Source organism: Gracilinanus agilis, chromosome 3 (assembly GCF_016433145.1).
Source record: "Gracilinanus agilis isolate LMUSP501 chromosome 3, AgileGrace, whole genome shotgun sequence".
Classification (NCBI taxonomy): Eukaryota; Metazoa; Chordata; class Mammalia; order Didelphimorphia; family Didelphidae; genus Gracilinanus; species Gracilinanus agilis.
In genome coordinates this window covers 406376662-406399681 of record NC_058132.1, presented here as the reverse complement: position 1 = coordinate 406399681, position 23020 = coordinate 406376662, and the positions used below count along the sequence as shown (strand labels likewise).

The window sequence follows — 23020 nt, the reverse complement described above, 5'->3', positions numbered from 1 at the left end:
TATTAAAAAAGCCTGCCTATTAATACCACTCATAATAATATAGTTGTTTTGGGGACCACAAGAAACAACCTAAAAAAATAGCTAAACCTCTAGAGCTCAACACACATACAAAAACATGAGCATACCCATATACACATCACACATGTTCTATGGCCTAAGCTTAGCCAAAATGGTGAAAATTTCCTCTATCATATTTGTTTGAAGAGTACTCCATAGTAGTAGCATGAAACATAATAGGACTTGGAGGTTAGAACCCCCCAAGTTGGAATTCTACCTCAGACACCCATTACCAGTGATTCTGGGCAAATCATTTAATCTCTCTCAATCATAGTTTTCTCTTATGGAGTTGTTTCACAGTTGACATAAACCACTTTGAAAACTTAACCTCTATATAAATGCTGTTTGCTTAAATATTTTACCTTTATCATGTTGCCGACCACCAAAAAGAAAGCTTGAGGCCCAAATCTGATTTCTTTCGACTCCTCATTGGTGGCATATTTTGCATTTTAGTAGTTTCTTTGAAGGTTTGGCCAAAGTGTCTAAAATCTGTGAATCAAATCCAATATAGACAAGCCTAGTGAATGAGGATGATTAAGCTTTGTAACTGCCCTAGTGTTTAGCCTTTCTAACTGATGAATTGAACATGTTCAAATTCACCTAATCAAATATATACAGCCAGATTCAGACATTTCACTCTAGGAAATTCCAGCATATATAGACATCTTGTCATCTGCTTTGTACTATCACTCCCCTTTCTCATCAAATCAATATTATTAGTGCTATTAGAAAGTACTTAAAACAACAAAATTAAAATATCCAATGACTCCAATCACAGTGCCAGTAACTTCCCAGATCAAAACTCCTTTTCCTGGCCATCAACTTCCTATTATGTATTGGTTTTTCTCTATTAGAAAGTAAGCTAACTTCCAGCTCATGTGTCCAAAAAAATGAAAGACTAGACAATTTCTCTGCTTCCCACAACCTCTGAAAGCTCAGGCTTGTTTTCTGTGGTACATTCAGCAAAGTATTTGTTACTGCTATTGTCTCTGCCAGGAAAATCCCTCTTCCAGACATCCTTTCCCAAATATCACCATTCAGTGGCAATAAGCAACAAAACCTCTCTCTTTTACTCTTTTTTTTTTAAAGGTTACCTTCCATCCTAGAATCAATATTGGTTCTAAGGCAGAAGAGTGGTAAGGGCTAGGAAATGGGGATCAAGAGACTTGCCCAGAGTCACACAGCTGGGAAGTGTATGAGGCCAGATTTGAACTCTAGGCCTGGCTCTCAATCCACTGAGCTGCCCAGCTGTCCCCTCCTTTACTCTTTAGAAAATATTCTCAAGAAAGGTTTCATGGCAAAATTCACAACATAAAAAGACAAAAACAAGGAAATTACATTATGCTGAAAGGAATACTAGACAAGGAAGATCAATATTAATCTTATATGCTCTAAAAGTCTTAGCATTTAAAGTCATAAAGTTAAAATAAACTGAATTACAAGAAGATTTAATCAGTAAAATGATAACAGCAGGAGACTTTAATGTTCTGCTCTCAGTTTTAGACAAATCTAATGGAAAAATAAACAAAAAGGAAAACAGAATTGGATGAATTATTAAAGAGAATAAATGTGAAAGACATATGAGAGCTTCTAAATGAGACAGCATATGCATTTCTAAGTACCACATGGAAATTTTCCAAAAATTCATCAGAGATATTGCAAAGAGATGCAAAAAATTAGAACTAACAAACACATTCTTTACAGTCCATAATGCTATAAGATAATCATCAGTTCAGAGTAAAACAAAAGTCATAAATTCAAAGAGAGACTTAACAATGAAACCCTAAATAATGAGTGGGCCAGAGAACAAATCATCAAAACAATTAATAATTATGTGAAAGCCTTTACCCAGTATACAATAGCCAAAGGATATAAATGAACAGTTCTGTAAAGAATTGTGAACTACTAACACCATATGAAATAATTTTCCAAATCACTAATAATAAGAGAAATGCAAATCATAACATAAAATTTATTTTTAAAAGAAAACACATGGAGGACAATGACTATCTTACTTTTGAAAATATTTGCATACTGAGCACACTGCCAGGCATGCAGTATGAATTTATTTGTTTTTTAAAAAAATGTATCCATTCATTTATTCAAATAGTTACAGAACTAAAAGGAGACAATCCTCTTGGATAAAAGGGGAAAATAGAAGAGGAAAGAATGGCAGAAAATGTTAAAGAGATTTAGACATTTGCATTCACAAGTTGGGGCCCCTAGGTGATGACTGACTTAGGTTTCTATTGGTAATTCTGTGGAGCTGAATTTATAGTATTATTGCTTATGAGCCCTCACCAGTGTGCCTCTTATTAACAATAACCCTTTAACAATGAATAGCCTCAATTAGCTTTTAATAAAATGGTATCTTTCTTCCTCCATCTATTTTTACTTGGTATGAAACTCTTCTTCAAGTTTTCCACTGTATGTTGCTGGTTTCTGAAGAGGGGAGGATAGAAAGAAAATTTATTTCCCCACCTCAAAATAAATTTACTCTCAGGAACTTTGCTTCAACTGAAATCCTCTGAATTATAATTCATCACCACATAAGAAGTCCACCATTTAACTATCTCACTGATGAAATTTCTCCAGCTATTTAAAGCCCCCAGTAGTAAGGTTATCTTGTTTGGGCAGCCAATCAACTTCTTGACCCAGTGAAAAAAGATATACATCTCATAAAGATATTACAGGGATATCACTGGGTTTACACATTTAAAATTTCATCCAGCCCTTACATTTATTAAGTGACATGGGTATGTAAACCCATTTCCTTATAAAAGAAAAATATATTGTCAAGCCACAGTTCCTCAGGTAATCAAATTAAAGGACAAGCAAGAATTTGAGAAAGACATTATCAATAGCAGTCTGGTACAGAAAGAAAAGGCTCTGTGAAAAAGACAAAATATAATAGGTTTCAATGAAATTGTTTATTTAACAATCAAAAAGCATTTATGCACCTATTATGTGATAAACACAGTGCACTGGAAATACAAAAAAAAAAGATGGTAGGGGGAGCAAAAAATAGTTCTTGCCCTCAAGTAGCTTATAGACTAATGAGGGAGAAAAGCAAGCAAATGCATACAGACTGTGTAGGATGAATAGGAAATAACAGAAGAAACATTTCTTTTAGAGACAGCACTCTTGTATGTCCATGGCATGTAAACACTCTTCATTTAGCTGCACTGGCATTTCTGAATAACTTTCTGCTTCAAAAACCACAAATTCTTAACTATTCTTCACATTTTTTTTCTAATGTCCTAATGGAGAACTTTCAGGAACTCTGCTAGAAAAAATTATGCTTTGGGTAGCAACAACTAGATCTTCATGGTTCACTTTGCTCTGTCTATTGCAATAGCCTGAATAATAATTCTTTTTTTCTAATCACACTCCCCACACCTTTTTATTGTTAAAAAATGTTTAAATTCCAGAATTGGCTGAAGAAGTGAGGATAATACAACTAATACCCTATGTAAAAGTTATAACACTATGGAACTCAGCTCAGTTTGCACATAATATAGATTACTGAAATGCAAACTTTAGCCTAGGAGTTTATACTTTTCAGGAAGAATGAGGGAGAATAACAGAAATCAACCCATATTCATTCTTCCCCCCCTGCTAGTAACACCTGGGATTCTGAAAACTTCCTGTTAGTCTCAGGCTTACTGGCTAAACAAAAGTACCATGACCTTGTGAAAGAGAATTCTTTATCCTGAATTAACACTAACTTAAGTACCTCTGCTTAGTACCTCATTAGACTGAAGGCAGGATTAACTCCCCCTTGTCTACTTTTGAATTGAATCAACAAAAGATTAAACACAATACTTAGTACTAGATGAGAAGCTAGCAAGGTATTGAGAGAATTCATACCCTTAGAAATTGAATCAGCCAGGAATCTGTGAATCTTTTTGATGAGAATTTAACCTTCAGAAGGTGAGAAATCAATCCCACAGACACTGCCCTGCCTCTCCTCCCTGGCAGGGTTAGACAATTTGGAAACTGTGATTGTCCCCTGTGAAGAGGGGAAAGGACAAGAAGTCACCATAAAAATCAAGCCTCAAACTCCTTCAGAGCAGATTGTCTTTGAGAAGATAGTCTGAATAGATTGTCTTCTGGAGATTGTCTTAGTCTTCAAGGGAGCTTCACTGGAGACTACAGCTTGGATGGTGGGCTCAGAGCTCAGCTTTTACTTGGACTCTGACAGTTGATTTACTTTGTTGGGTGAGTAAAAGGCTGACCCCTTTCCTAGCTTCCAGAGAGACCAGCTTCCATCTTGGAGGAAGCCGTGTGGTTACTCACTACCAGCCTTCTTGGTTAAAAGCTAATTAATCTCTGCCTGGATTAAGCAGACCCAGAGAAAAACATTTAGTATGATAGGATAGATAACTTCTCTATCCCCCTCACATTTCTCTTTTTTATTGTTTCCTCTCTATTTTTAAATCAATTTCTGATTCAAGATATAATAAATACTGGCGACCACATAATTTCATATAATCATAGTCCAGCCATTAATTTTAACCTTTACAACCTAGCATCTAAATCTTCTACTATTCTATGCTAGGTACTATAAGAGAAAGAAAAGTAGAAGAGACATAATCCCTGCCCTTGAACATCTTACACTATAACTGAAGAGAGAAAGCAATCATTTGCCAAATAATTAGAGAATAATACATGCCTATAGAAGGTAAGTCACCAGACAGAAGCCAACATTTGTTTGGATATTAACTATCTCCACCAAAAATTTATCATATACTGGCCTCAAACACTTCTAGTTGTGTGATTTTGGGCAAGTCAATTAACCCCTATTGCCTAGTCCTTAATGCTCTTCTGCCTTGGAACTAATACACAATATTGTTTCCAAAGCAGAAAGTTAGGGATTTTTAATAATATCAATAATAGTATAAGGTAAAACAGAATTTTTGGGGTCACTTTAATGGATGGTTCTAACTCGTATAATTTATGATATGTATATATGAATGATATTACAATAGGATTACATTATAATAGGACATTGGTTGAGGAAACACATAAATATATCCATATAATCAAGTATAACAATGTGTGGGTGGGACTCAATCTTTTAGATAAAGGAAATCCACATTTTTTTGAATAACAAAATGAAAAATATAGAATATCCATTTTTTTATTTAACAGCCCAGAAACATGAACACATTCATATAGAAAAGTAATATATGTTATATATGTATTATGTAAAATGCCACAGCAGTCTCTTACTATTTTGCTACAGGTATGGGTTCATATTCTTGGATAATATATATATGTAAATATATATATATATATATAAATACATATATATAAATATATATACATATAAATACATATATATATACACATACATACATATGCACACATGTATAAAGCATAGTCATCATCCTTCATCTAAAAAGAGAAACAATTCCATCACCGGGTGATGTTTTGACTTGTGCATGAATTGGATTTAGGGGAGGCAGAGTTATATAAAGTCAATGGCCTCACTATCTCTGCCAGAGTCATCAAAGTACAGGGGCAAGACAAAAGTAAGGATAACTGGAGATAGCATGGGATGCAGTGGATGATCTTGGTGTCTTCTTTGTCTGATGAAACTCTAAGGGCTCTACAGTGCCTAGTTCTACCACCTTCATGGTGTATAGTTAGAAATATCTTGAATCCCTAAAACTACATTACCCTAACTTCCTTTCTATATTACCCAGAATGCTTTTCCCTTTGTCTATGTTTGCATCATCATGTTTGTATATAGTTTGCTATAACTCCTCCCTTTTCCTCTTTTGCTCTCCCAAGCAGGCTGGGTTAGCACCTTTTTAGTTAGCTTTTTTTATGTTAGTTTATTATTAATAAAAATTTATAAAATATAATTCTTAGTTCTCATATATTAATTTTAATCTCCACATTTTAATAATTTTTAAAAACATTATGAGATCAGGGCCAGCCTGATTATGGGCAAAAGTCAAGACTTAAACAAGTTATTAATGACAATTCTAATAGTTAATAAGTATTTATTTTAATTAATCAATGAAAATTGATTCCTAAGAGCCTTTAAAAATTATATAATGTCCAGGACAATTTTTTTTCCTTACAGGCACTCTTCAAATCTTCATCTTCTAAGTGTTGTTGCTTATTCCACATGTGGTATTATCAGATAAAATCCAAATGTCACATTTACATTGTCATTGATAATAGGAGAATTCTATAGAAAAGAAAACAAACTTGCTCCATAATAGGTTTTCTTATTTTCTCACTATAAAAAATGTGGAGATTAAAATTAATATACAAGAATGAAGTATTATATTTTATAAATTTTTATTAATAATAAACTAACATAAAAAAGCTAACTAAAACTAACTAAAAGCTAACTAACCCAGCCTACTGACGAAAGCAAAACAGAAAGAGGGAGGAGTTACAGCAAACTATATACAAACGTGAGGATGCAAATGTGGACAAAGGGAAAAGCATTTTGTGTAATATAGAAAGGAAGTTTGGGTAATGTAGTTTTAGGGATCAAGATATTTCTAACTATACAAAGGTCATGAGAACAATTACTCTTATCCACCCATTGTGTAGTGAGAATTCTTCATATGCATGAGGTAGTTATCACCCTAACTCACCAATAGATGTGAAGCCTGTCAGGTACCCAACCTGGATGGTCCATATGGGGAGTTCAGGGAGGTCTAACATCTCTGATGTGAGGGTTTGTCTATGCTATTCACCTTCATCCAACTCTTAATTGTTCTTTCAAGAAGCTGTAGGATTGACAGCACTGACAATCTAGTAAAAACCTCTTGGCAGCCAGGCTAACTATAAATACCTATTTATTATACAAAATGACATAGTACTTAACATGGATTTATACATATCTTCCCATATCTTCACATACGTGTGTGTGTGCATGTGCACCCAACACATATGCATGGAGTCTTTGTAAGAACAAACACTTAATTCTGTTATTATGGTGGGAACTAGAAGAGATATCATTTGAATTCAACATGGCTCATTTTTGGTGGATTTTCACCTATCACAGCAGTCTCTGGGACATAACACCCAGGATAGGTCTAGAAAGACCTAGAACTTGTTTAGGTGGTTTTAAAAGAAAAGACTTATTAAGATCCCTCCACATCTACTGAATTTATTATCATATCACAGTTTCAGCAGATCATTTCTTTGATTTCAGCTTATTAATGAACCTATGGACACTAATCTGGACCCTGGAAGCAAATGTTCAAATGTACTTGGGGAGCTCTCATTTAAAATTCAGTTCATTTCAACAAATTTTTACTAAACACCTACCATGTTTCAGGCACTGTGGTAGACACTAATGATGCAAAGACAAATATCAAATAATTCCTTCTTTCAAAGGGCTTGCTTTTAGTTGAATATAGAAAAACTTTAGCATCACAAAGATCCATGACTAACTTATTAGGAAAGAAATATTGCTTGCTATTTCCTTCATAAGAGAAAAAACTGTAAGGATATATATGCCATATTCCTGATTTAATAAATTTAAAACCAGTAGCCTATAACTGGAATTCTCTTTAGTCTTCTTTACTCTTTAGCAGTGCTCTTTGGTATAATTTTATTGTTTCTGAAAACCTCTTGAAACTCCCTATTTCTTCTTTTATGGTTCTATGAGCTCTCTAATTAATATTTACCATCTATTTTTGTTTCCCTTTTCCTTGTCTTATTGTCTCCTGGGTTCTCCACAAACTTGAAACATTTATATTTATATTTTTTATTTCAACCCCTTGAATGAATAACAATCTTTCCTGTTGTTGGAAATAATAGAATTCAGTCAACAATAGCTGTTATAAATAATTTAAAACAATTCTGTGGTAAATCTTTTTGGCAAAACAACAATTTTTTTACATTGTTGCTTAACTATCTGTATTGTTCATATACTGCACTTTGTTGTCTTAGAGTAAATATTCTATTGCATGTTCTCTGACATGGCTCTTATTAACTGCCCTTAACATGACCATATCCATTTCATTTTGCCCATCATGTCTGAGAGATGAAGAGGAAAAGGAAGGAGAGGAGAGGAGAGGAGAGGAGAGGAGAGGAGAAGAGAGAAGACTATACCATCTTAAATTAGTTTCAAATATCCTGGAGTTTAGGTTAAGTCAAAGACTCCAAGTGGCATCAATTCCTATTCTAGAAAGGTAAAACCCAGAATTCAATTATCAAGGACCAAACTGAATATGGTTTACCATACAATAGACTCAGAGACTAGAAGAACTAGGTAGAACAGTGGATAGAGCGTTGACTTAGAGTCCTGAGCTCAAATCAGGTCTCAGACATACTAGCTGTGTGATGCTGGACAAATCAGTTAATCCTGTTTGCCTCAGTTTCCTCATCCATAAGATAAGATGGTGAACAAATTGGCATCAAACTCCAGTATCTTTGCCAAGAAAATCCCAAAATGGAGTCGCAAAGAGTTGGACATGACTGAAATAGCTGAACAACACAACAAGATTCGTGGCCTGAAAGTCACAAGAGTGATAAAATCTTCTATTTTCTCATGAATCAAGGAAGAAATTTCTATAAATATAATACACACTTAATAGCCTCCATTAATTACACACATATAGGAAAATCTGGCAACCCAAGATAAATGAGGATATTTAATTCAAACTACCAGACCCCAGAAAAATATATCCTAAAGTACTACGAGAACTGGCAGATTGACTGCTGGGACATCTGTAGTGATTTTTAAAAGATTCTTGAGAATAGGAAGATTTTGCAGAATAGAAAGAACAAATGTCTCAATATTTGTGAGGAGAGGGGAGAGATTGAATATAAATTTATAGACCAGTAAATTTGACTTTCATTCCTAAAGTTCTAAAAGATATTATTATTAAAGGAAAGTTTTTGAACATTTAGAAAAGAAATAGTGATCACTGGAAGCTGGTTTAGCTTTATTAAGTTTATATTATACCATGACTTCTGATTAAGATTGCTTTAAGATAGGTTTCAGAGGAGCCCACTAAATCCTTATTAGGTATACTCTAGTAAAGGTCTAAACAATGCTTCTGACATCTAAGTAATCCAAGTACTAGCCAAGAAACAAGAGTAAACACCTTCACACAGCACATGACTGAACAAAAGACCAGTCAGAATTCTTCAAATTGGGGGAGATGAATCCCTTTGGAGATGCCATTAGAAGTACAGGTTAAGAAGAATGGAAATTCTCTACCCATCTGATCAGGGACATCACAGGAATACCTGAAACCTTTAGTATTCTGTCCTCAAGGGTCTAGAAAGTCATGAATGCTCTGATTTAAATCTAGAGAGTAAAATGGAAGTTGAAAAAATCCATCAATCATCTCCTAAAAGAGATCCCCAAATGAAAGTTTCCAGGAATATCATAGCCAAGTTCCATACTTCCCAGGTCATGGAGAAAATATTATAAGCAGCTAGGAGGAAACAATTAAAATATTGTAGAAGCACAGTTAGGACAAAGAAGATTTAGCAGTTACAACATGAAAGAAGTGGAGGACTTGGAATATGATATTCTGGAAGGCAAAGAAGCTGAGATTACAACCAAGAATAATTTATCTAAAGAAACTGAGTATAATCCTTCAAGGGTAGAGGATAGATATTTAATGAAATAGAGGACGTTCAAGCATTCTTGAAGAAAGAAAGTGAGCTAAATAAAATATATGACTCTCAATATAAGATTCAAAGAGCTATCATAAGAGACTCAATAAAGATAAACTATATATTATCCTATATGGGAAGATAATCATGTAATTCCCAAGTTAACTCCTAAGTTCTAATAATGTAACTCTTTATTATTAGGGCAGTTAGAAGTAGTCTATATATATAAAGAGAGAGCATGAATGTGAGTAAAATAAGTTGAGATGATCTCAAAACAAATGAAGGGGAGAAAAAGAGGGCTGTACTAAGAGGAAAAGGAAGGATAGGATAGAAAATTTTTTCACATAAAAGTGGTTTGCAAGGAAAAGCTTTTATAGTGGAGGAAACAATTGTGGTGGGTAATAGACAATGCTTGAACCTTGCTGTCATCAGAACTGGTTCGAAGAAAAAAAGAATATATATACACATTAAGTTATGTATAGAAATCTATCTTATCCAGCAGGATAATAAGGGGGAAAGGATATAAGAAATATGGCAGTAGGGAGTGAGGAGAGTGATTATTAAAGGAAGGGTAGATTAAGGGAGGCAGAGGAAGAAGCAAAACAGACATCTGACATGGGACAGTAAAAAGAGAGCAAGAAGGATAAACCAAAGAAAATAGAATAGAGAAATACACAGTAATCATAAAGGTGAAGGTGAAGGTGAATTGCATGAACTCACCCATAAACAGAAGTAGATACCAGAATAGATTAGAAACCAGGATTCAATAATATATTGTCTATAAGAGACACACTTGAAAAATAAAAACATGCACAGTTAAAATATAGTGCTGGAACACAATCTATTATATTTCAGCTAAAGTAAAACAGATAGTAATCATGATCGCAGACAAAGCAAAAGGAAAGATAGACCTAATAATCAAGGAGATCACATTTTGGAAAAAGGTACCATAACGATAGAGTAATATCAAAAAATGTATGGCAAAGTTTCTCCTTTCTCACACATATAAGGAACTGAGTCAAATATATAAAAATAGATCCATTCCCCAACTGATAAATAGTCAAAGCATATGAACTAGTAGTTTTCAGAAAAAGAAATAAAACCTTTTTATAGTCATTTAAAAATGCAATAAATCACTATTGATTACAGAAATGCAAATTAAAACAGCTCTGAAGTATTACCTTACATCTATCAAAAATGACAAGTACTGGGGGCAGCTGGGTAGCTCAGTGGATTGAGAGCCAGGCCTAGAGACGGGAGGTCCTAGGCTCAAATCCGGCCTCAGACACTTCCCAGCTGTGTGACCCTGGGCAAGTCACTTGACCCCCATTGCCTAACCTTACCACTCTTCCACCTATAAATCAATACACAGAAGTTAAGGGTTTTAAAAAAAATGACAAGTACTAGAGTGGATGAAGAGAAATGAATCCACTAATAAACTCTTAGAATTTACCATTCTAGAAAACAATTTGGAACTAAAACAAAGCATTATAAAACTGTGCATACCATTTGTCCCAGAAATACCACTACTAGCTCTATACCACAAAGAGAAAGGAAAAGGACCTACATGTACAAAAATATTTTTAGCAACTCTTTTTGTGGTGGAAAAGAATTGGAAATTTAAAAGATAGCCATCAATTGAGGAATGGTCAAACAAGTTGTGGCGTATGGTTGTGAGGAGCACTATTGTGTTATAATAAATGATAAGGGGAGTGACTAGAGAAGGAAAAAAATCATGGCCAAGACCTATACAAATTGACATAAAGTGAAGTGAGAAGAATCAGGAGATCATTGTACTTACTAACCACAATGTTGTAATGACATTCAACTATGAAAAGACTTGGCTACCCTTGATCAATACAATGATACAAAATTATTCCAAATGACTCATGATGAAAAAAAAATGCTATATACCTCCAGAGAAAGAACTAATGAATTCTGAATGCAAATTGGAATATAATTTTCTTTACTTTTTTGCAATATGGAAATATTTTGTATGATTTCACATGAATAATTATGAAGTCTGGGAGGAAGGAAGAGAATTTGGAACTCAAAATTTAAAAAAGAATGTTTAAAATAAATAAATAATTTAGAAACTTGTTTTTTTTAAGACATGATCTATGATCAATGCAATGACTGCAGAATTCTGATGATGAGTAAAGCTGCTCTTCTTGGCAGAAAGGTGATGAACTAGAGATTCAGAAAGAGGCCTTGGCCACTGCCTGTTTTGGGGGGGTGTTTTTTTTATTTTGTTTTTGCTTGACAGTACATATTTGTTACAAAAAAAGTTTTTATATTTTGGGTGGTTGGGAGTTATGGAGAGGACTAATGATAATGATGATCCTTCCCAAAGAAGAAAAGAATGTTAATAAAATGTATTTTTTTAATTCTCAGAAGGGAACTAAAGTTCATAAGAGAATGCAAACAAGTAGGCAATACTGGTACTTAATTTACTGAGTTTTTTTTTAAAAAATAAGCTGAATATGTGGTAGAGATTTTGAATCAAAACCTCATTGTAGTGTCCTCTTTCTAAGGGGAAATGCTCATTGTTTATTAATACTTATCAAGGTCAAAAATAAAGTCTTTAAAAAAGAGATTAGCATAGCATATAGGACAATTCAACTGATAGTTTCAGTCCCATGGTCACATAGTTTCCTTAAATTCAGATCCTTTCTCCAGCTTGTACAAATGGGGTGGCCCTTGGCAAGTCACTTTAATTTTCTCAACCTGGTTTCTCACCTGTAAAGTGAAAATAATAATAGCATCTTTTCCACAGAGCTATTGTGAGAATCAAATGATGTACTATATTTAAAACTTTTCACAAACCTTTAAAGCATTGCATAATTATGCATATTCTAGCTATTGCATTAGCAAGAAAACATCAAGCAACTGGCATATATCCAGAAGAGGGTGACCAGGATAGTTAGGGAACTGTTGGGAAAGGGGAAGAATACAACTCTGACTTGAGATCTGCCTTAGCCTCTACCCCATCTTACTTCTTTTAGATAGAGAAACATTTGTGAACTTTGAAGGACTGGAGGACTTGGATTTTCCTTCAGAATATGGGTCCTAGCAGTGTCCCTGAAGAGCTGATATAGTGTCTGCTTTTGGAGCCACAAACTAAACATACGGAAGAAAGACAGTTTTAAGATTCTATAAGAATCTCAGGAATAAATCTATACCATGCCTAAGGAGAACTTCATTAGTATCCCATGGGGAAGAAATAACTTCCAGACATGAGGAGCTCTGAGTTATCCCTTTACCACATGTGCTCACTAAACTTAAACCTGATTTCCACTGGATTCTCTACATAGTGACAGGGAAATGTATCACCTTTGTGGAAGGTAAAGATGTTATTTAGCAAATGTTATTTCTACATCATCTTTGTAGATACACTTTCTAAAAGTTAAATAAATCTGGCTTACATGGAGATCATGAGCTATAACATTAGAAAGACATTCACTAGTCCCTCCGGGTTAACTCTGATTGAAGATGCAGCCCAGTTCTGGGAAATCAACTTGACAGAGCCAGTAGTGATTGAGACAGTCTTCTCAGAGCATGTGCTCTAATACATGTAAGATAGAAATGCATCATATGTAAAATTTTACTATTTCATAAACAAGTGATTTAAAAAAATTTAATAGTATTTTATTTTCCCCAATTACACATAAAAACAACTTTAATATTCATTTTTAAAATTTTGAGCTCTGAATTATATCTCTCCCTTCTTTCCTTCCCTAACCCCTCCTTCAGATAGTAAGTTATCTGATATAGATTTTATACACACAATCATGTAAAACATTTTTCATATTAATCCTTTTGTGGAAGAAAACTGGAGCAAAAAAAAAAAAATGAAGACCCAAGTCTGAAAAGCATGGAGCCTGGCAGCAGAGTGCAGAGACTGGCCACAGCAGAGGCAGCAGGGATTGGAAATAGCCTCAGGGCAAAACGTTTTAAAGCTTGCTACACAAAGAACTGCCTTCCCTCCTCACTCAGGCTTCTGGTTAGGAAGAGAAGATAATACTGAGATAGAAGTTAACACAGAAATGACCACCACCATACAGGAAAAATAATTCATAAGTAGCAAAACAAATAAGCAGTAGCAGAAAAAGCTTTTGACCCTGGATAATGTCTATGGAGAAAAAAAGAAAAATACAGAAGCAACAGCAGAAAGTGACAAACAAGCAAATATATCCATAATTTCCCCCCAAAATGGAAATTGGTCACAAGCTCTTAAGAAACTCAAAAATGAGTTCAAGTACCAAGTAAGAAAGATAGAAGAAAAATGGGAAGAAAAGTGGGGAAAAGAAATGAAAGTAATTCAAAAAGAAAATAATAGTTTAAAAGACATTTCCCACTTGGAAAAAGAAGCACATAAATCAAATGAAGTAATAAGCAAATTGGAGACCAGAATTGACCTGCTGGAAGCCATGAAAAGCAGGATAGACCAAACTGTAAAGGAAAATAAAAAGATCATAGATGAAAACCAGTTTTTAAAGACTGGAATTAGGGAAGTAGAAGTTAATGATCTCACAAGAAAGCAAGAATTAATAAAGCAAAGTCAAAAGAATGGCAAAATAGATGGAAACATGAAATATCTCATTGAAAAGACAAATGACCTAGAAAATAGATCTAGGAGAGACAATTCGAGAATTATTGGTCTACCTTAAAGCCTGGGAAAAAATAAAAGCTTTGACACCATATTACAAGAAATTATCCAAGAAAACTGCCATGATATTCTTGAACAAGAGGGCAAAATAGACGTTGAAAGAGTCAATAGATTACTCCCTATATTAAATCCTCAAAAGACAACCCCCAGGAATGTAATTGCCAAATTCAAGAGCTTCCAAGTCAAGGAGAAAATATTGCAAGAAATCAGAAAGAGACAATTTAGATATCAAGGAGGTCCAGTCAGGCTTACATAGAATCTGGCAGCCTCCACACTAAAGGACCACAAGGCTTGTAATATGATATTCAGAAAGGCAAAAGAATTGGGTCTACAACCAAGCATCTCCTACCCATCAAAACTGACTATATACTTTCAGGGGGAAAGTATGGGCATTTAAAAAAAGAGAAAATTTCTAAGCATTACAAAACTAAATGGAAAATTTGATGTCCAAATACCAAATTCAAGAGAATCATAAAAAGGTAAAGAAGAAAGAGAGGGGGAAGAATTGATTATATTTTTATAAGGAAAAATGATATCTGTAACTCTCTAAAATTGTTTTCATTATCATAGTAGATAGAAGAATTACTCATAGGCTGAGGTTGGGGGACTAAATTATTTAAGATGATATATAGAGGCAGCTGGGTAGCTCAGTGGATTGAGAGCCAGGCCTAGAGACGGGAGGTCCTAGGTTCAAATCCAGCCTCAGACACTTCCCAGCTGTGTGACCCTGGGCAAGTCACTTGACCCCCATTGCCTACCCTTACCACTCTTCCACCTATAAGTCAATACACAGAAGTTAAGGGTTTAAAATAAAAAAAAAATTTAAAAAAAAGACGATATATAAAAAGGAGGGGGGAATAGAAGATGACACCAAGAGAAACTTGAAGGAAGAAGAAAAATAGGATAAATTATACCACATAAAGAGGCACAGGGGGGAAGAGGGGAAAGAATACTATTATAAAAAGGAGAGGAAGAGAGTGGTAATAGGTAATACTTAAACCTTACTCTCAGTGGAAACAGTTCTGAGAGGGAAGAGCAGCCAGATCTACTGGGGATAATTCTGAGAGACTTATAAGAAAGAACCCTATCCACATCCAGAGAAAGAACTGTGGGAGTAGAAACACAGAAGAAAACATATGATCAATCACATGGTTCACTAGGGATATTATTGGGGTTTTGGCTTTAAAAGATTACTCTGTTACAAATATGAATAATAGAGAAATAGGTTTTGAACACTGATACATATATAACCTAATGGAATTGCTTGTCAGGTCTGGGAGGGGGGAGACAAAGAGAGTGGGAAAGAACATGAATCATGTAACCATGGAAAAATATTTTAAGTAAATAAATTAATTTAATTTAAAAAAAAATAAAAGTTTGGTTTGGTCAGATGCCAACAAGGGGGGGGAATGTTTGAAAGTCCTCTAGTTAACTGAATATTCATTTTTTCTCCTGAAGGATTATATTCAATTTTGCTGGGCAGATGATACTTAGTTGCAGTTTTAACTCCTTTGCCCCCCAGAATATCATATTCCAGTCCCTCTGATCCTTTAATGTAGAAGCTGTGAAATCTTGTGTTATCCTGTCTCTGTGATATTTGAATTATTTCTCTTTGACTACTTGTAATATTTTCTTGAGCTGGCTGTTTCGGAATTTTGCTATAATATTCCTGGGAGTTTTCATAGGAGGATCTCTTTCAGGAGATGATTGATAAATCTTTTCAATTTTTATTTTCCCTTCAGATTCCATTATAGCAGTACAGTTTTCCTTGATAATTTCTTGAAAGATAATATAGAGTCTCTTTTTTTAAATTATGGCTTTCAGGTAGTCTGATAATTCTTAAATTCTCTCTCTCCTGAATCTATTTTCCAGGTCAGTTATGGGAAAACAATTTTTAAAATGGGAAATTCCAGATTTTCTATTATTTTTCATTCTTTTGACTTTATCTTCTGTTTCTTAATGTCTCATGGAGTCATTAGCCTCCACTTGGCCAGTTCTGATTTTTAAGAAATTATTTTCTTCAGTGAATTTTTGTATTCAGCTTCTATGTGGACAACTCTGCTTTTAAAAAAGATTTCTTTAGTAGATTTTTGTGTTTCTTTTATCATTTGATCTATTCTATTTTTAATGTCATTTTCTTCAGTATTTTTTGCATATGCCTCCTTTACCTAGCTGTCAACTCTTTTTTCATGATTTTCCTACATCACTCTTACTTTTTCCCAATTTTACCTCTACCTTTTTTATTTGATTTTTTAAATCCTATTTGAGCTTTTCCAGAAATTGTTTTTGGGTCTCAGACAAATTCACAATTTTTCTTTGAAGTTTTGATAGTAGTTTTGACTTTGTTTTATTCTTCTGAGGTTGTATTTTGATCTTCCTTGCCTCCATAATAACTTTCCAAGATGAGATTTGTTGTTGTTGTTTGCTCATTTTTCAAGCCTTTTTCTTGATGTCTTTATTTAGGGGATGGTACACTGTTCCAAATTTCAGGATTTTTGTGCAGCTCTTTTCAGAACTAATTCTGAGGAATCTGTTTTCAATTCTTCAAAGATGGTCTTATATAAGGAGACATGTATTCATTATTCTCTTGGTTTGTGTTTTGTGACTAATCACAAGCACTCTTTTCTGCTCTTAAAATATGAACAGGATCCCAACTTGCCTCTGGCCATAAGCACACATGTGCTACTACTTCTCTTCACATGGGGATGTTGTAGAAATATAGGGCTTTAGTTTAGCAGGGCAGACTGATTGGCAAGGGGATTCTAGAACCTTGAGAGGAGAGTCAGTGATAGTTTGGACCTGGCACTGAAGACCTGAAGTCTGAATGTCTAATGGTAGGAGTTGGTGAGACAGACAATCCCTGAAGCTGTTTCCCTAGTTTTTAGATTAAGTACCATCTTCATTCAAGCATCCCAGTGGAGGATTAAGGTAGAGAAGTGAGTTTTGGCTTTGTGGTAGACACAGAAGCCATCCCTTCTCCCTCTCCTGACTCTGGGTTATTTAGCTGTATTTCAAGTCTCCTGTGAGAACATCTACATTGGACTTTATGTGAGATCCCCTCCTCTCAGCAAGATCTTGCTAACAAGCGGTCTGATGTTAGATTTAGCACTAGTGTAGACTTTATCCATCCCTTTATTTCAAGGTGGAGACCTATATCCTAGAGTCAGTTTACCTATACCCCTTCTTACCTATCCCAATAATTATTAAATATCTCAGTTACTATACTCTTTCCTTGTCCAGTCCTTACCCAGATACCTAGGTTGACAAATAAGAACTCACTGTGAATCCAAGCTGTTTCCCTGGTTGTTATCCATCTATCTGTTACCCCAGCTATTCCCCAGCTCAGTATTGTTGCCTGTGTTCAGACCTGCCTTGGTGTGCTGCTCTATACTCCACTCCCACTCCTGTGCAACAGACCTTTCCTGTTAACCTAAATTGTCTTAGGCAGTAAAATGCTTTCACCTCCTTATTTTGTGGATTCTGTGGCTCTAGAATTCATTTTGAAGCATCATTTCAAGATTGTGTGGAGGGTAATATGGTAGGGATCAGATGAGTCTCTGCCTTTTCTCACCATCTTGGTGCTATTGACACTTCTCCCCATAAGGAATCATAAATGAGTTATTTATTAAAAGTATATTATTGTTATTGCTAAAACATACTGTATGATTTCTGTATGAGTGTCAGGTTATTGGAAATCAGGCTACCTGGATTTTTAATACTATGTGAACAATTAGATATATGACTTTGAGGAATAATGAATGTAATCCAAGGTTCAAGCCATTATATTTGCATCAAATTGTTCTTTATAGAAAATGATTACTTCATATTCAGTGCTTGCATGAGGATCAAGATTGATGAGAACTTGGGAGAAGAGAGACTCTTTTTCTTGTTCATAGCATTTAGGAAAGGACACATATGACATATATCCCATGTGAGACCAGAAACCCTATGATTGGATATAGAAAAACCATCAGTCATGTAATCATAGGACTTCAAACAGCAAAAAAAGAACCAAATGATTGAAAATGGACCCAAGTATCTTTGTAAATTTGTAGAAAAAGCAAGTGAAGGCTAGAGACATGATATACATTGAAACATAGTGCAGTGAAAAGGAAAGGCAGTACCTATGCTACTGAATTCAACCTTGAAGTGGAAGAATATTTTTCCTTGCCAAAAGAGATTATTCAGAATGTTGCCAATGCTAAGTGCCAGGGTGAGCAGGATATCCTTTCCATGATAGGCCAATTAATGAAGCGAAAGAAGTACAAGATCACAGACAAGCTCTGAGGGGAGATTAACAAGGTTTGAAGGAAAATCAAGATGGTGAATAAGTATATTGGCCAACTACATGATTTGTTGGTTCCTGGTATGGTATTTGTCAACAAAGTACATATGTTGGACATTGAATGCTTCACTTACCTGCACCTTGCCTTGGAGTCCTCTATTTGCCCCCATCATCATCTTCATTTCCAACTGGGGCAACTGTGTGATCAGGGGTTCTGAGGATGTGATCTCTACTCATGGAATTCCCCTTAACCTTCTGGATTAAGTAACGATTATGTGCATCATGTTGAATACCCCAAAAGAAATAAAACAGATAATGAAAATTAGAGCCCAGACAGAAGTGATTAACATCAGTGAGGAAGAATTGAACCACCTGGAAGAAATTGATACCAAGATGGCATTAAGATACTCAGTGCAACTACTGACCCCAGCCAATCTCCTGGCCAAGATCAATGGGAAAGGCAGTATTGAGAAGGAACATGTTGAAGAAATTAATGAACTACTTTGTGATGCCAAGTCTTCAGTCCAAATCCTTGTTGATTAACAAGATAAATATATGAAAATGATGGTGGCATTTTAATCCTTTTGAGTTGAAATGGAAAGACAATAAGACAAGAATGTGCCTTGGCTTGCTAACACAGCAAAGATGTGAGGATTGATATTTCTTGAGCAGAGAAACCTCTGGACTTAATGTCTGTGTTTCAAGTTATAAGTAGTTAGTTTTGTGTGAAACTCTTAATTTAAAATTATCATGTCTTCTCCCATAGTTTCTATATTTCAAACCTCACCTGGAATATCTTCTAATAAATTTTTTAGTTTTAAAAAATGCTTCCATTATTCTCTTCAGGGAGAGAATTCTCTCTATTATTCTCTCCCTGGAGGGAGAGAGACTTTGAGAAGTAGCCAGTCCCTCTGAGAGTTAAAGTGGCTTGCCTTTGAGCACATAACATGAGTCTGAGGCAGATTTTGAACCCAGCTCTTCCTGATTCTACCCAGTATCCAATTCTGCTTTTCTATGTGATCTATAAAAGCCTTTCCTGCTCTAAAACACTGCATTCTATAAAATATTCCTTGGTCCTCTATTATCATTTTAGAGGTGGACAATGGAGAAATATTAAAATATTTCCGAGTAACATCTAATTCTTCTTTTCATCCTCCAGGGATTACCCTTCCCAAGTCCACTCTCAGGTCCTCCCTACATCCTCCCAATCAACTGGTTCCTTCCTTGCCATATACAAATATACCCCAATCTTTTATTTGAAAAAAAAAAACTTTCACTTAACCCTATGATCCTCTCTATAACCCTATATCTCTCCTCCCTTTTCTCAAATTCTTCAAAACTCTGTCCCTACTTGGTATTTCTACTTCCTTTCCTCTTAACTTTAAAACTCTCACCAATCTGGCTTATGACCTCATTACTTATTTGAAACCATTTTCTCCTAAGCTATGGATTCCTTTTCTTTCTTTTTTTTAAGCCCTTACCTTCTGTCTTCAAATTGACAATAAGTATTGGATCTAAAGCAGAAGAGTGGTAAGGGCCAGGCAACTGGGGTTAAATGACTTGCCTGAGTCATATAACCAGGAAGTGTCTGATCCAGATTTGAACCCAGGGCCTCTTGAATCCAGGACTAGCTGTTTATCCAATGAGCCACCTTGATTATTTCTTAATTGCCATATACAACAACCTTTTTTTTCAGTTCTTATTCTTTTTTTACTACACTCAAGGCTGTATACCCTATGCTTTTGTTTGTTTAGCTTGTTTATCTTATGTGTTACTGCTTTCTATATTTCTAGCCCTAGTTTTCCCCATGAGTTCTAGTCTCACATCATCAATTCCTTCTTGGAAATTTCAAACTGGATGTCCCACAAGCATCTTAAACTCACTATGTTCAAAACAAAATACATTATCTTTTAAAAAAATCCCTCTTCAAACTTCCCTATTTCTGTTGATTCTTTCTAACACTCAGTTTTATAACCTTGATATTCTCCTAGACTCTTCACTCTCACTTACCACACATATATAAACAATTGATATATCTTCTCATATCTATTTTCACATCTTTGACACAGATCCCTTCCTCTTAACTGACATTGCCACCATCCTAATTCAGAACTTCATCATCTCTCAATCTCATCCCTGTCTTTCTGTTCAAAGTTTCTCCCTACTCCAAATTATCCTTAAGATGTCAGAGTAATTTTCCTAAAGTTGAAGTCTGACCAAGTACGTACAAAACAAAACAAAACTCTCTAGTCACTCTCCACTACCTCTAGAATAAAAGATTTCACCATTCTAGTTGACATTTAAGACTTTTTATGTAGTACCAATACTATCCCTTTTCATCCTTAATTCACAAAACTACCCTCCGTATACTTTATGGTTCATTCATACCATCAGCAGCAGCAGCATTTATATAACACTTACAGGTTGGCAAAACAGTTTACAAATATTATTTCATTTGATCCTCACAACGATCCTGGAGGGTAAGTGTTATTATCCTTATTTTACAGATGAGGAAACAGAGGCAGATAGCAGGGAAATGATTTGCTCAGGATTGCACAGCTGAGTGAGGCTGGGATTGAATTCAAGTCTTCCCGACTCCAGGCACCCACACTCTTGATGTTCTTCACACATAAAAAGCTCTGTCTCCCATCAGTGTGCTTTTGTATTGACTTTCTTATTGAGTAAAATGTTCTTTGTCCATACTTTCTCCTATGGGGATAACTAGTTTCAGCCAAAATTCAAATCAAGTGCTACTTTCTGCATAAAGTCTTCTGATATACTAGTGACTTCCACTACAAAATTTACATCTGTTTTGTATATACCTTTGCAGTTCATTTTTGGTCACATTAACAGGGACATTGCCCTTGAGAGACTTGGTGGGAGGAGAGCTTCCTGCTAACCAGGTAGTTTATCCAACACCCACAAGTTCTAGGAAGCTTACACATAACATTGAGGCAAAGGAGCTTCTGAAAGAATGAGGAGGAGAAAGAGTGTGTAAAGAATCCATTGTAATCAAGAATATGAAAATAGGGATTTTGAAAGGGACAAAGGAATCATTTGACTATGATGTAGAATAATAACCAAGAATGAACTGGGAGGTTGGGAAATTGGCCTGCTTTACTGACCAGTGCAGAATTCAGCAAAATGAAACAATATCCCTTTTCTCATTCCTTTCTGCCCAGGTTGGGGGAAAGTGCTAGTTAATACCTTCATTTCCTATTCTCATTATCTCTTTTTAGGCTTTTTAAGAGACATCCAAGCCAGGGGTTGTTCTTCTAAATTTTACTTTCAATTTTGTAGTTAACCTATGATTAAGGTTGTTGACTAACAAAAATATAAACTGTTTACTATTGTTTAATGCACATGTTGAGCAGAAAGATAGGGAAATTTTCCCCTTTCGGAGATGGAAGACATTTTGCTCAACAGCTTGGTCTAGGAGACAGACCCAGAGGCAAAGAAAAGAAGGCAAGTGTTATATTACATCTGCCTTGTCAAATAATCTGAGACCAAAAGAAAGATTTCCTAAAGAAATTTCAAGTCAGAAAGCAATAGGGAAAAATTGATAGAGCTGCTTTAGTCTGAAAATTGATGGCAGTGGACTTTCCACGTGCTTTCAAAGCTCATTGCTGGAGGAGGGCACATGAGCAAGAAATCCACCTCTGTCCAGTAGCCTACGCGAAAGACTGACAACACACTCACCATTGCTCCCATAACATTAACAGCTGACTACCAAGGTCTGAATTCATTCATAAGCTCCCCCTAGTGGTTAAATCTATATATTTGCATGTTTTTCTGGCCGTTAAAGTGTCAGCTCCTTGAAGGCAGAGACTTTTCCACTTTTGTCTTTGAAAAACATTTAATAAGTGATTAATAAAGTTGATTAATTTGTTGGACTGTTCCTTTCTATGCAACCCAAGATCACATTATCTAATGCATGCCATACCATACTATTGATACACGAGTTTGTAATCTAATTTCCCCAGATATTTTTAAGAATACTATTATCCTAAGGACAGCTGAGTAGCTCAGTGTATTGAGAGCCAGGCTTAGAGATTGGCAGTCCTAGGTTCATATCTGGCCTCAGACACATCCCAGCTGTATGACGCTGGGCAAGTCATTTAACCCTCATTGCCTAGCCCTTACCACTCTTCTGCCTTGGAGCCAATACGTAGTATTGATTCCAAGACAGAAGGTAAGGGTTTAATTTAAAAAAATACTGATATCCTAAGCCACTTTCCCCTTTTGTAACTGAAGTTGATTTTTTTAATGTAAGTGTAAACATTTACATTTATATCTTTTACAATTTTATGTTATTATTTCCAAAAGATGTTTAAATAATCCACATCCCCCATCTCTACAATATGTCCTGACTCTGTGCCAGACTGGATCTGTTTCCCAAC

The 23020-nt window shown here is 35.2% G+C and overlaps 1 pseudogene; it reads left to right on the top strand.

Annotated features, from left to right (window-relative positions):
- The first annotated feature begins 18250 nt into the window (after positions 1-18250).
- Positions 18251-19199, top strand: LOC123241629 (annotated as a pseudogene).
- Positions 19200-23020: the final 3821 nt, after the last annotated feature.